The sequence below is a fragment of the Pelobates fuscus genome, chromosome 3 (genome assembly GCF_036172605.1).
Source record: "Pelobates fuscus isolate aPelFus1 chromosome 3, aPelFus1.pri, whole genome shotgun sequence".
Taxonomy (NCBI): Eukaryota; Metazoa; Chordata; class Amphibia; order Anura; family Pelobatidae; genus Pelobates; species Pelobates fuscus.
This window is the reverse complement of record NC_086319.1, coordinates 212,849,679-212,866,321: the sequence shown is the minus strand read 5'-3', so window position 1 is coordinate 212,866,321 and position 16,643 is coordinate 212,849,679. Positions and strand designations below refer to the sequence as shown.

General features: G+C 33.4%; 1 pseudogene; it reads left to right on the top strand.

Annotated features, from left to right (window-relative positions):
* Positions 1-9,514: 9,514 nt before the first annotated feature.
* Positions 9,515-10,407, top strand: LOC134601712 (protocadherin gamma-B1-like; annotated as a pseudogene).
* Positions 10,408-16,643: the final 6,236 nt, after the last annotated feature.

The window sequence follows — 16,643 nt, the reverse complement described above, 5'->3', positions numbered from 1 at the left end:
TGTTAAAAACAGGATAGATAAAGAGCTCCCTGCTTACTAACCTTTCATGCAGTGGTTGCAAACCCTTGAAATGTTTTAGGCTACAAACTGAAATCAAAGATGTAAATGATAATCCCCCAATATTTTTTTAATGACAAAATCCATTTAGAAATTATAGAATACAAAATGCAGAAGATCTAGATATTGGAATTAATTCTGTTCAAACATACAAGCTCAGTGATAATCAGCATTTTACACTGAGTGAAATGACCATCACTGATGGCAGCAAAACTCCAGAACTTCATAGAGAAACATTTAGATCGAGAGACCCAGACACATAAATTAATTTTAAAGGCTATAGATGGAGGAATCCCAGCTCTCACTGGCACTGTTGTAGTCCAGATTGCAATTACTGATGTCAATGATAATCTCCCTATATTTACTCAAGAGATGTTTAAAGCTTTTACAAAAGAAAGTAATCCAATCAACTCTACTGCTCTCAAAGTAAGTGCAAGTAAAAAAAAGATGAGGGATCACATGCAGAGCTCACATATTTGATATGCAAAATATCTGGAAATGTGCTTCATGTATTTGATATTCACCCTACTAATAGTGAAATAAAACTAAAGCATATTTGGAAATTATGAAATGTAATTTCAAACAAAAGATGGCGGAAGCTTTGTTGCCTATTGCAAACTATTAATAGAAATATTAGATGAAAATAACAATGCTCCTGAGAAATATACAGCCTACTTGCTTCAGATATTGATTTTGGAGGCAATTCTAAAGTTATTTATTCAATGTCTAGCACAAACACAAATGATTTCCCAGCACCATCTTATCTTTCCATTAATAAAGAGAATGGAGTTATTTATGCTCAACAATCATTTGATTACAAGCATCACAAAGAATTTGTAATACAAGTGATGGCTGCAGACAGTGGCTTGCAATCGTTAAGTTGCAATACAACATTAATTATCTACATAGTGGTTCAGAATGACAACGCACCAAGAAATCTTCACCCATTAACAGAAAATAGTGGTGCAACTATTTTTGAGATGGTCCATCTGGCTTCTGAAGAAGGTTCTTTAATCGCCAAAGTGGTTGGAGTCGATGCTGATTCTGGACATAATGCTTGGCTTTCTTATCATTTTATAGAAGTATCAGAACCAACTCTTTCTAGCATTAGTAAGTACATCACATGCATTTATTAAGAATGATGCTTTAAAACACACGTTAGTGGACAATGGAGATTCCTCTCTATCAACAACACCTTATGCATTCTTAGTGGAAATATGTTTTAACATATGCTTCCTAAACTACAGAACCAATTCAATAATGAAGTTTCTTTACCAAAATTGCAATTGTATTTAGTTATTACATTGTCTCTGATTTTCCACTTATTTATTCTAACTGTAATGTTGGTCAAAATTATAACAAAATGCAGAGAAGCAAAACCTCCCTCCCTTAAATCTCCAAGTACAAATCTGTATTTTGAAGTGGATCCCAGAATGTTCTCTCAGTATAACAATGGAACTGTGCCTTTGCTGCACTCATGCGATCTGTGCGTGGTTCTTGATACCACTGAATATAAGTTTACTTTTTTAACATCAAACCATAATGTCCCTGTAGACAATTTGATTGACACTGGAGATTCTGGGTTTGGAAACCAAAGTTTGAAAGAAGATTTGCTAGCCAGTGGTAATATTCAAATAAGTTAGTAATTCTAAAATATAACAACAATTTCTTTTTTTTTTTTTTAAGTGCAGATATACACAACCACCCGTGAACAAAGTGATCTGTGTAAACAGCATATCAAAAACTTAATTTATAGGTACACAGCTTCCCAAGGTTATTTCCCAGCTAATAACCATATAACAAAACTGTATAGACGATAGGAAATTAATTAAGGGATTCTGCTAGTGTACCTGCAATAGAGGATAAAACATAGTGCAAATTTGTTTTATACTTTAAAATAATATAATGATTTATATGCACTCACAAATTCCAAATTGGTAAAGCATTTTATGGGTGCCTCCCCACGATGTAGATGGGGTTTTTTTTTAGGTCTCCCTCCTTGAGTGATAGCCTCGATTAATAGCTGATGGGGTATCAGGGTCAGCAAGATGATTCAACAGACTCCAACCAGATAAATACTTCAAAGGCAATTTATTCACTCATAAAATCAGGAGGTGTACAAATAGAACAATAACAACAAATATAAGAAGGCCACCGGTCCTACGCGTTTCTTCCTTATATAAGAAATTGAAATCCTCGGCGAAGTAGCTACACCTGGAGGAAGATACCGCGTGGCGAATAAAAGTTTGGAAGAGGGAAGACACCCACTATTCCACCAATGACTTGAAGGGATTAGCCCTATATAAGACTTTTTGTTTGGTAGCGTTTTTAGGATGCCTTGTTAGTTATTGTACATTTAATTGTTGTTTTTATTGAAAGAGGTCCCTGAGGAAGTCCTTTTGTATATATTTGTTTTTATATATATTTGTTTTTATTGTTCTATTTGTACACCTCCTGATTTTATGAGTGAATAAATTGCCTTTGAAGTATTCATCTGGTTGGAGTCTGTTGGATCACCTTGCTGACCCTTTTTTTTTTTTTTACTGATTTTAATTTAGAAGAAACATAATTTGGATGATATCATAAGTAACATTTTGCATCATACTAGCTATACATCCTATTATATGGACTCATTGTACAACCACGGAAAGTTTCATCATAAAAGTAATTAATCATTACCTAATACATATATATGTCTATCCTATTTATTTTTATTCTCCATTGTTTATAAGTTATATATTGTTCAATAGTGTGTGAATGCGAGCCAGTAGAAATGGAAAAATGATGCCCTTTTACACTTGTATTAGCGATAATCTTGATAAGGATATGTAATAGCCTATTTAGTGCAGAAATTTACAATGAGTTCCAATAGTTAGATTGTTTGTGGAGAGAAAATGTATAACTGCAATTACTGTAAAACTAAAAAAATCTAAGTTGTGAAAACTGCTTTACTTTGCTTTACCATGATTAAGGCTATACATTTTAGAATTAGAAAAATATTTTTTGTGAAAGAGATTAAAAGAAAATGTAATTCATAATGAAAAGCAGTATATCATGTGTGCTAGTTCTGTTGTATGAATGCTTAGGCAAAGACTAGTCCTAAAATGCCAAAAAGAAATCCAAAGAAGATATTTCCTTTGACAATTGTTATTTTATTTGTAAGAAAATCCTTAAAGCCAGCACAACCACTAACACAACATCCCTCAGTTTGATTTTTGTTATTTTTTTTTTTAACAATGCATTCAATGTGGTCATTTTTCTTGTATTTATTATCAGTAGTCATTTTCAGATGTGAACTAAGCAAACATTTTAATTTTGAGCAAACACTGTTGAAAGTTTAAAATCTATTTGTGAGTTTTGGTTTTAATATAGATCATACACAATATATTTTCTTCATTTCATGAAATTGTTGTGTCTGTGTACAATTCTTGTAGACATTATTTCCTGTTCTATTTACACTATTTACACTATAACTAGCCTTCAAACAAAGTGACTATTTGAAGACTTTTTGGTTTCCACCACACATTTTCAGGTGACCAAACGATATAACACAGATGTTTTCCAAAAAATATATAATTACACAGTCAGGCATTAGACATTTGACATTAGCATACTACTGAAATTTAATCTACAATGTAAACTGTTGCCAATAATTTTCAAAAATGCATGAACTACTATAATACTAGAATAACACATTGACCATACCATTCATAGACCCTGTGTCTACAGGAAACATGCATGACCCAGCAGCAAATCACACCAGATTACTAATTTAGCTAATGTTAAAGGGCAAGCACTTACTAGATAGGCAAGTGATCTAGTTTTTTGTTTTTTGGTTTTTTTTTAACTGTCAGACTAGTAATGCTAGTTAAATTCACAATGGAGAACATGTCATTTTTAAACAAAATATCTATATAAAGATTTATGCTTTCACTTTAGTATGTTTAATAAACTTTGAAAGATATTTTGTGTACTAATGCATATTTTATCAAGGTGAAATGTTATGGAGTTTCTGATTTACTATAAAACAGGGAGAAACATGTTTTGTTTTGGCAAATATATTTATATACATGCTTTATCATATTTTTATATACAAATGTGCAAAACGAATGTATCAATACCTGTTAATACAAATCTAAATTATACTGTATACCTCTTTCTGACTATATTCATAATTGAAATAGATTCAGTACCTTTTGTAGCACTTAAACAACTATATAGCACTAAAACAGCTATAAATATTGGTTACAGTAAAAGTATTTTTCCAATAGTGTAATTCCACATTTATACCTCTGAGCGCCGCTGTTTAACCAATAAGGAGAAGAATACAGAGCTGGAGATCCACTCACGTGTTCTTTGCTGAAACATACTGCAGATCTGCAAGACTGAATACAGACATTTTTGGATTTCTAACAAAAAGCACACCATATTTCTGATCATATTCCCATAAAGAAGTAGATTCAGCACTATACATTCACCTCTGAGATTTAAAAGCTATGTCTTGCCAAATAATTTATTCAGGGGGATTTCTGAGAATGGCTGAAATAAAAACCCAGGATTCATGGAAATACAAAGGAATAAGATGGCAAGTAATATTTTCCTTATTATTTTTATGGTTATGTCATTCAGTCTCTGGGCATCTTCATTATTCCATTGCTGAAGAAATGAAAATAGACTCTGTTATATCTAATATTGCTGAAGACCTTGGATTAGATATTAATCAGCTCTCATTTAGAAAATTTCATATTGTTTCACGTATTTCAGAGAAATACTTTTATGTTAAATTAGAAAATGGAAATTTACATGTTAAAGACAGAATAGATAGAGAGATACTGTGTGGCATTGTAGCCCCATGCTTCCTAACCTTTGATGCAGTGGTTGCAAATCCTTTGAATGTTTTCAAGGTAAAGACTGAAATTCAAGATATAAATGATAATGCTCCACTATTTATTCACAAAATCATTAATTTAGAAATTATAGAATTTACATCACCAGGATCAAAGTATGTTTTGCTAAATGCTGAAGATCCAGATATTGGCATAAATTCTGTACAAACATACACACTCAGTGATAATCAACATTTTTCATTGAGTGAAAAGACTAGCACTGATGGCAGTAAATTTCCAGAACTTGTCCTGGAGAAACCTTTAGATCGGGAAACACAAAATATTCATGAATTAATATTAACAGCAATGGATGGAGGGAATCCAATTCAGACTTCCACTGCATTAATTAAGATAACTATTATTGATGTTAATGATAATATTCCAACATTTGCTCAAGATGTATATAAAGTAAATGTTGTTGAGAATACCCCAGTTAACTCTACTGTACTATGTGTAACTGCAAGTGATAAAGATGAAGGATCAAACGCACAGATTACATATTCTTTTGCCAAAATTTATGAAAATATATTTTATATAAATTCTACAAATGGTGAAATTAAAACGAAAGGGAATTTGGATTTTGAGATGACAAGAAACTATGAAATGTCTGTGCAAGCAAAAGATGGAGGTGGTCTTTTTGCCCACTGCAAGATTTTAATTGAAATTATAGATGAAAATGACAACGCTCCTGAAATATCCATTACTTCATCATCATCTCCAATTAATGAGGATTTGGTGCCAGGAACAGTAATAGCTCTGATTGAAATTCATGATCATGATTCTGGAGAAAATGGAGAAGTGGATTGTCATATTGAAGAGGATGTACCATTTGAACTAATATTATCATCAGATAGTTATTACAGAATTGCATCAACAAATGTCATGGACAGAGAAAAGATATCTAGTTATAATATAACAATTATATGTAAAGACAAAGGATCTCCTCCATTAACCAATATGAAAACTTTTAGGTTGGATATATTAGATATCAATGACAATGCTCCTATTTTTAGGAAATCTACTTATCATGCATATGTACTAGAAAATAATTTACCAGGTGCCTCGGTATGCACTGTACATGCTTCAGATCTTGACAGTGGAGTCAATTCTAAAGTGATTTATTCAATTTCCAGTACTAACGCCAGTGATTTTTCAGTATCTTCCTATCTCTCCATCAATATAGAGACTGGAGTTCTCTATGCTCAGAGATCTTTAGATTATGAGCAGCACAAGGACTTTCAAATTGAAATAGTCGCAGAAGACAAGGGATCTCCATCTCTCAGCAGCAATGCGGTATTAATTATTCATATAGTGGATCAAAATGACAATGCCCCTAGAATTTTATATCCTTCACCAGAAAGTGGTGGTTCAGCTTTATTTGAGGTAGTACCATTAACACCTAAAGAAGGTGTCTTAATAACTAAAGTGGTTGCTGTGGATGCTGACTCTGGACATAATGCTTGGCTCTCTTATTATTTTGTACAAACATCAGAACCATCATACTTTAGCATTAGTCAACACACAGGTGAAATACAGACAACGCGTGTGTTTCAAGAAAATAATTTGTTAAAGTATAAAGTAATAGTTATGGTGAAGGACAATGGAAAACCTGCCCTCTCAGCATCAGTTACCATAAATTTTATGTTTGGAAATAATTTTCAACAGGAGTTTCCTAAACTCAGCAACCAATTAAAAGACGAGGACTCACAAAATAATTTACAAATGTATTTAGTAATTGCTTTAGCTCTGATATCCTTGCTATTTATTTTAACAGTAATGGTAGTCATTGTATCAAAGTGCAAAGACTCATTGACAACTATCGGTTCTCGCAATACTGATTGGTATTCGCAAGTTGATCCCAGAGTATTTTCCCAATATAGCAATGGAACCTTGGCTCTGCCATACTCATACAATGTGTGTGTGGCTTTGGATTCTACTGAAAGTGACCCTGCTGTCATTAAACCAAATCAACATGTCCCTGTAGATAATCTTATTGATGCTGATGATTCAGGACTTGTAAATGAAAATGCAAAAGAAACATTCCCAATTAATAGTCCGGAACAGGTAAGATGTCCTTAAATAGTTTTATATTACAAGCATGGTAGAATTGTGTCTAATTTATGTTTCATAAAACTGATTGAATTTTAATGGACAGCACTGGATTTATTTATTTTAATTAACAAATATGTATAGATTAAATTAATTTTTAAAATTATTTTTTATTTACAAATGTTATACTTTATTCAAATGCAAAGGTGAAAATTAATAAGTATCAACCTACAAGTAAGGTGTACGTAATATGCATTAGTTATGGGAGTACACTTCTAGAAATATTTAATTAATCAAAATTGGCATATATTAAGGAGACAGTTTGGAATTTCTGAAACTTTATTTAAAGTTGACCTCATTGTTTAACTGTTGCTTAAACAAAGTCAGTCTGACAAACATCTGTGGTCTTTTAAGATACGTCTACAATAATGTGATTGCAGTTTAATGGAGACTTTGGACATGATATTAAGTTTTCATAAGGATATAGTGTTCAGAATGTAAGCCTGTAAGAATGTTTTCCAATGTCAAGATCCTGTTGCTGAAGCTAATCGTACGGCCTCACGTCGACACATCTAACAGTCCAACTAAATCCTGCCCATAGAGAAGCCTTAGGACTAAAGGCTCATGTATGGCTACAGTGAGGTCCTATTGGAGGTTAGCCATGAGAACCAATATTGACGTATTGCAGTTCTAACAGCAGAAACATCTTTAGTGGCATTTTTAATCCTGCAACATTGTCATATCTACTAACAACATTTTATATTGCAGGGTTAGAACTTAAAGACCACTGCACCCAGACCAATACATTGAGATTATGTGGTCTGGACATCTTTAGTGGTCCAATATTTGGCACATGTGTCATAATATGTGTTGTTGTTTTTTAAAGAAGGACAGCAACCAGTATGTTAGAATTCATTTTATAAGATGTTATTTTTTTATAATAGCAACCTTATATTAAATTTACATTATTTTTGGTTTAAGACTCAAAAAGCACTGTTTTATATCAAATATACCTTATCTGTGGTAAACTAACAAGTAATGCAAAGAATATATTACAGATGGGAAGATATTTGAATCGACTAAGTATGAGAAAATTATCTATTGGCTATATCAGGGATAGGCAACCTTCGGCTCTCCAGATGTTGTGGACTACATCCCCCATAATGCTCTTACACACATAATGTTGGCAAAGCATCATGGGAGGTGTAGTCCAAAACATCTGCAGAGCCGAAGGTTGCCTATGCCTGGGCTATATCAACTGTATATACCCGCAGTAGGAAACCATTATTTTATTTGGAAGCATTAATCTATCCATATTAAAGAAAGTTAAGATTCTAGTAATTGTATACACGTACACAAACTCAACCATGCTTTGTATTTTGCACAGTTCATTCATATAGATCATAGAGAGGAATCATTACATGGATCAGATTTATATGTTGGATGCTTTCTTTTTGTCTAGCAATTATTTATAGATGGCAATAATAATAATAATGGTAATGTTATAGATTCAGATTATTTTTGTTGTGGTTTAAACTGCATAGATGGTTGTATGAATAATGCTCTCATGCACATACCTATATCCGAGAAAACGTTTGCAGCTTATTTCTTGTGAACCTATATCCGAGAAAACATTTGCAGCTTATTTCTTGTAATGTGGCAAATACTTTAGAATGTTAGGTGTTTGATTATGATGGTATCCTTAAAAAAGTTAAGAGCTTCTTGTCATTGGATGTTATATTTTTCATATGATTCTCTGTAAATTCTAGTCACTGTTCTGCATAACAATCATAGGAGATCAGCAATTATTAAGATAATCTTTTACCAGCATTGCTACTGTGAGCTTCCTATGCACCATTGTGTTTAAAGATTAAGATAATCCTATATTAGCACTCCACTAACACATAAGTGTTTCACTTGTTGGGTTTATTGTGTATTTGTATTGGTAAGGGGAGAAAGGTTACTCCTACACATGTTTTGTAAACGGCTATATTCATTATTATTTATATTTTCATCATTTGTTTTACTATAAGTGCTTTTTGCACATTGCTACTGTACATAATTTCTGATCAAATAATACATTTTGTTTTATTTAATGTGTATAAGAACAAAAACTTAGATTTTTCAGCACAAAAAAAAAACGACAAGTTCTCTAACATTGACAATAACAACAAATAAATATTCTGCTTTTATTAAAACACACACTGAATATATAATTGCTATTAAAAATGATAGTAAAAAAAAGTCACCCAGTTCCACATTTGTACCTCTGAGCACCGCTGTTTGAGCAATAAGGAGAAGAATACAGAGCTGGAGATCCACTGATATTTCCACCAGTAACACACACTGCAAATCTGTAAGAAGAAACACAGCCATTTTTGGATTTTAACAACAAGAGCTGTACATATTTGATTATTTGCTTGTAAGGAAAATAATACAGACAATTTGGATTGAAAATTATCCACACTATAAGAAATTATAGATGCAACAAAAGGCTTTGTCGATGATGAAGGAATCAGAAAAATGCAAAGGAATCAGATGGCAAGTAATATTTTCCTTCTTATTTTATGGCTTTGTCATTCAGTATCTGGTCAGCTTCATTATTCCATTGATGAAGAAATGAGAAAAGACTCCGTTATAGCAAATATTGCAAAAGACCTGGAATTAGATATTAAGCAGCTCTCATTTAGAAGATTTCATATTGTTTCACACATTTCAGAAAAAATATTTTTTTGTCAATCTATAAAATGGAAATTTAAATGTAAAAGACAGGATAGACAGGGAGATATTGTGTGGGGTTTCAACTAATTGCTTCCTAACCTTTGATGCAGTGGTTGAAAGTCCTTTAAATGTTTATGATATCAAGATTAAAATTCGGGATATAAATGATAATGCTCCATTGTTCTTTCAAGACACAATTGCTTTAGAAATCATAGAATCCACTTTACCAGGGTCAAGATTTGGTTTACAAAATGCAGAAGATCCAGATTTTGGTGTTAATTCTGTACAAGCATACAAGCTAAGTGACAATCAATATTTTACACTAAGTGAAAAGACCAGCACTGATGGCAGCAAATTTCCATAACTTGTCTTGGAGAAACCTCTAGATCGAGAGATTCAAAATATTCATAAATTAATTTTAACTGCAGTGGATGGTGGAAATCCCATTAGATCTGGGACTGTCTTATTTGAGATTATTATTATTGATGTCAATGATAATACTCCTGTATTTACTCAAGAAGTATACAAAGTCAGTGTAAGTGAAAGTATTCCTATTAATTCCACTATACTTTCTGTAACTGCAAGTGACAAGGATGAAGGATCCAATGCTCACATAAGATATTCATTTATCAAAACATCTGGAAATATACTTCAAATGTTTGAAATCCATCCTTATAAAGGTGATATAAAATAAAAATAAATGTAGATTTCGAGTTCACACAGAATTATGAAATGTCTATACAAGCAAAAGATGGGGGTGGATTAGTTGCTCACTGTAAGGTACTGGTTGAAATCACAGATGAAAATGACAATACACCTATGATATCAATTAGATCTGTATCTAATCATGTGCCCGAGGATTCTGCACCTGGTACAGTAATTGCTTTGATTGAAGTCCATGATAAAGATTCTGGAAAAAATGGAGAAGTTGACTGTCAAATTTTGGAAACGGCGCCTTTGGAATTGTTAGTGTCCTCTGGTCATTATTATCATCGAATTCTTACGACTAATTTCATTGACAGAGAAGAACATGCATGTTATAACATCACAATTCTAGCTACAGACAGGGGATACCCTCAACTTTCTAGTACCACAACCATTAGATTGGATATTTCAGATATTAATGACAATCCACCATTATTTCAGAAGCTTACTTATTTGATGTATGTTCTAGAGAACAATTTACCAGGAGCCTCAATATATAGCATACATGCCTCAGATCTTGATACTGGAGACAATGCGAAAGTTATTTATTCAATATCAAGCATAAACACACAACATTTACCAGTGTCCTCATATTTTTTTGTTTTTGTTTGGGTGAGTTATACTGTAATATAATGTTGTTGTTTTTTACATCTAAATTATTAATTATCAGTTTACAAATATGAGGAACTCCATAAAAATTGAAAATTGTATTATAGCTATATCTATAAGCAACTGTAACATATTAAGATTTTTTTCTGCTAACAGAAGTATTGTTGTCTTTAAATATTTATTTGACTATTTGATCCATATACTTTAATATCTATTATCATAAGACTGTAGATTACCAATAAAATTTCCACCATGCATACCTTTAATAAATGTGTTTTAGACTAAGTTATGTAAAATCCAGTATGCAGGTAAGTGGAGAGAAAGGATATGTATGGTATCAATTTCACAAAGTTGAAATTAATGTTGAAATGTCAAGACTTTGTAATTTAGCTGTTATTTCTGGAACATATTCTTACATTTATTGAAATATCCATATTTAGAGATTTTGTACAGCCATTCTGTTATTAACATTTCATTATCTTGCTATTTTCACAATCTAAAGGTAGTAGGGAGGAGTCGGGCAACTATAGCCTTACTTCAGTAGTGGGGAGATTAATGAAAATATTAAAGGATAGGATTGTTGTACATCTAAAATCACAAAAAATTTAAGATTAAAGACAACATGGGTTTACTTCAGGGAGATCATGCCAAACTAATCGTATTGATTTTTTTGAATGGGTAACTAAAATAATAGATAAGGGTGGTGCACAGTTGCACATAGAAGGCTTATCAATAAGCTGTCATCTTTAAGTTTGGATTCCAATATTGTTGAATGGGTAAGACAGTGGCTCAGTGACAGGCAACAGAGGGTTGTAGTCAATGGAGTATATTCGAAGCATGGTTTTGTCACCAGTGGAGTACCTCAGGGATCTGTTCTTGGACCCATTCTCTTTAATATTTTTATGAGTGATATTGCAGAAGATCTTGATGGTAAGGTATGTCTTTTTGCTGATGATACTAACATATGTAACAGGGTTGATGTTCCAGGAGGGATAAGCCAAATGGCTAATGATTTAGGTAAACTAGAAAAATGGTCAGAGTTGTGGCAGCTGATATTTAATGTGGATAAGCACAAGATAATGCATCTTAGATGTAAAAACCCAAGGGCAGAGTGCAGAATATTTGATAGAGTCCTAATCTCAACATCTGAGGAAAGGGATTTAGGGGTGATTATTTCAGATGACTTAAAGGTAGGCAGACCATGTAATAGAGCAGCAGGAAATGCTAGCAGAATGTTTGGTTTTATAGGGAGAGGTATTAGTAGTAGAAAGAAGAAAGTACTCATGCCCTTGTACAGAACACTGGTGAGACCTCACTTGGAGTATTGTACGCAGTACTGGAGACCATATCTCCAGAAGGATATTGATACTTTAGAGAGGTCAGAGAAAGGCTACTAAACTGGTTTATGGATTGCAGCATAAAACTTACAATGAAAGGTTAAAGGATCTTAACATGTATAGCTTGGTGGAAAGACAAGACATGGGGATATGATAGAAACATTTAAATACATAAAGGGAATCAACACAGTAAAGGAGGAGACTATATTTAAAAGAAGAACAACTACCACAACAAGAGGACATAGTCTTAAATTATAGGGACAAAGGTTTTAAAATAATATTACTTTATTGAGAGGGTAGTGGATGAATGGAATAGCCTTCCAGCTGAAGTGGTAGAGGTTAACACAGTGAAGTAGTTTAAGCACTTGCGGGATAGGCATACGGCTATCCTAACTATAAGATAAGGCTAGGGACTAATGAAAGTATTTAGAAAATGGGCAGACTAGATGGGCCGAATGGTTCTTATCTGCCGTCACATTCTATGTGTCTATGTTTCTATGTTTCTATCTGGTCCATAATGGAAATACCACAATATAAGAAACTATTTGTATTTGCTTTAATTATATTGGTAGTCTTTTACTAGGAAAACAAGGGTGCGCCAAGAGATCAGATACGATAATATGAGGATAAGACAATCACAGATATTAAAAAATGAATAAAACCGGGTAAGTAAAACCTATAAAACCAATAAAACAGGTCTCCAAAAGGTAATAGCAGCAGTCTCAAAATACGTTTTTTGTAGTAGGTGTGCGTGAAAGTTCTTAAACAACTATTAAGACTTTATCCTTCCTTAGGCTTGTTAATCACCTGGATGCTCAGGGCCTGTAGGTATATACAGAGAGAAAAAGAAAAAAGGTACTCCAATAGTGCAATAAGTCTAAAATAAGGTACAAGGGCATAACAGAATACCAATGTATTACTCAAATGTTACAGAGCTCAGACCAGCTCTAGTATAATGCGCATGCTGTGGTAAAGGATGTCAATGAAAGTTGTAGTCATCAGGTATCGGTGACAATTGTGCTCGCTCTATAAAAATAATAAGCCATGAGTAATAATATATAAAACTTACAGACCAGGAACTGGGGGTGGAGCGATGACGTAGGACGCTGCACGGGACCGCACGTCCTTCCTCGTGGAGATGCTGACGCCTTAAGGGAATGAACCGCTGACTGAACTGCCGCGGGAGAGCCGAAGCCGCACTGAAATCCCACAGTGTACCTGCTGATCTGGAGTGCCTTGGAGCGAGATTTTCTTTTGCAGGAAAAGCTCTCTATTTCTACGCAGTCGAGCATGGAGACGGGCAGGACATAGAGACCCAGAGACGTGGCGGCAGATAACAAGAACGCCGAATGTGAGGAGATTCTGGTCTGAAGGTCTGATTTCCCTTACAAAAGTGAGTCCGAGAGTCAGGAGCAGTCTGGCAAAAAAAAAAAAAAAAAGGGCTAAAAAGGAGGGGTCCTGCACGGAAATTTGTGCTGTATAGAGGTATTAAGACCCACAATTTATGCTACTGGCACAGAGATTCAGACCACTGAAGCCAATGGAAAGATATCTATAGCAAAAGGAAAAGAAAAGAAAGGGGGAAAGGGAAAGGAAGAAAAAGGAAGAGAAAGAGAAAGGGGAAAGAGAGAGATTTTTATTTTTTTATTATTTTTTTCCTTTATAAAACAAGCACCACTTTCTCAGCTGAAGTAAATGAACACCTATTTGGAGGTGTAAATGATTGGCTATATTGCTCAAAGATTAAAAGAAAAAGAAAGAGAATGAGCAGAAGTTGAAAGATTTCTGAAAGACTTTGTAAATAGCTCCTTTTTCACCTATAACCAGCATGCCTTGCTAAAAGGCCGAACATAGTATACCTGTAAAATATATATATATAACAGTAAAGAGAAGAGAAAGAGCAAGGGAAGAAGGGGGGGGGAAGGGTCTTAGCGGCTTAGCGGCATTGGCAGAAAGATAAGGGAAGAGAAAGAAAAAGGAAGAGAAGAAGGAAGATTCTACGAATAACTTGGTTAAAAGAACTTGGTCTAAGAGATCTGATAAGCTGTATAATGCTGTTTAATGCAATAACAAGCGATCCTGAATTAAAGAGGACCAAGAGGTTTTTTTTTTTTTGCTATGGCATCAAAGAAAGGTCAAGATAATAAACAGCCTACGAAGAGAGACAGAGAAAAGAAACAAGAAAGCAAGACTGATAGGCGGCTTTCCTTTCCAGCTCTGGTGCCTACTCAGAAACAGGAAATAGACCATCAGAATGCATCTGACTCCTCATCTCACTCATTTAAAGAATCTCATAATTTGTCTCCAAAGAGTCCACTAAAAAGAAAATTGCCCTCCAAGGAATACAGCTCCGAAGAATTACATAGTTATCTAGAGACCTGCTTTGAACGCCAATTAGATAAGATTAAAAATGAAATTCATGAAGGCTTTAAGGAATTCAAAATGGAGTTATCACAGCTGGAAAAAAAATTTAAGTTGAATGAAGAAAAATTAGAAGCTTTGGAATTCCAACAAGTCTCTGCAGAAGACAATATGAGAAAAGCAAACCAAAAAATAGTTGAATTGGAACTCAAGATTGCAGATCTTGAAGATCGATCTTGGCGTAATAATCTAAGAATCTGTGGTATCTCAGAATCTATTAACAATGATATATTGCAAGATCACATAATGGAGCTTTTTGCGCAATTAGGCATTCAAATGACAAATCCTCTGAATTTTCTGGAAAGATGCCATAGAATTAGGAAACCAGATTTTGTGGCGCAAAGTGAGCCTAGAGACGTAATGATTTGCTGCTCAACATATAAACTGAAAGAGCAAGTCTTAAAAGCAGTTAGACTCACAAGGTTGAATGACCCATACACTAATATTTGGATTTTTCCAGATATCACATATTACACTAGGGCTAAAAGAAAACTGTTTGCATTATATACAAAGATTTTATGCCAGAAGAATATTCGATACTCGTGGCGGTATCCCTGCAAAATAATAATTTCTTATGAGTAGAACTGTGACCATTGATTCAGTGGTGGGAGAAAAAGGATGAAGGAGAGAAGATATACAACACACTATAACTGGATATAATTTATAATTTTATTTTTTTCCTCGCTAGTTGAGAAGATATCTATAGACGGTTTAACACTACAAGGAAAACGACGAGAGGCAGAGTTGATAAGAAGGAGAGGAAAAAGGGAAAAGAAAAGAAAGGATATCATTATAAAAAAAATATTAATTGGAAAGCCTTGAGTCTAGGAACATCTGCAATGACTTTTAATAATGGACATTTTTTCACTAATGGAATTAGCAGGGATAATGTTTATTGAAGGATTTAATGAAGTATTGATATATTATAATAAATATTGGTACACAAAATTAGAATTAGACAACTGTTTAACCCCTTAAGGACACATGACATGTGTGACATGTCATGATTCCCTTTTATTCCAGAAGTTTGGTCCTTAAGGGGTTAAATGAGGTCACTAAATAATATAAAGTTTGGATCACTTAAAAGAAATAGAGAAGAGCATGATGTACAGTACAGGGAAAGGGAAAAAAGGGAAAAAAGGAGTAAAAATTAAAAGGAAAGTAAAGGGAAACAGATATTCACTGGTTGATTATTTTTTTATTTTTTTTATTTTTTTTCACACTAGGTTGAGAGTACAAGTTATTGATTGAGGAATTGATAATCTTTTAGATTTGTTTAAAGTAAAACTAATAATGAGAGAAAAATTATCACATACGAAGACGGAACACAAGGATCACAAGATATTGATAATGGTTTATAGATAGAAATGAAATTGGCTGATAAAGACATCTTGAAGATATAAGTTGAGCACAAATAGATAGAGTAAATATAGATATTTGATCTCTGACGAGGGAAATGGATTGGGGGCCAGAAACTAAACTACACTGATAGCAGAATAGGTTCATATGATTTTTTTTTTTGTTTTGTTTTTTTTACACTAGGTTGAGAGTATAAGTTATTGATTGAAGAATTGATAATTTTTTAGATTTGTTTAAAGTAAAACTAATAATGAGAGAAAAATTATCACACACGAAGATGGAACACAAGGATCACAAGATATTGATAATGGTTTATAGACAGAAATGAAAGTGGCTGATAAAGACATCTTGAAGATATAAGTTGAGCACAAATAGATAGAGTATATATAGGTATTTGATCTCTGACGAGGGAAATGGATTAGGGGTCAGAACCTAAACTACACTGATAGCAGAATAGGCTCATAGGATTTTTTTTTCTCCCTTTCTTTAATGATGACTT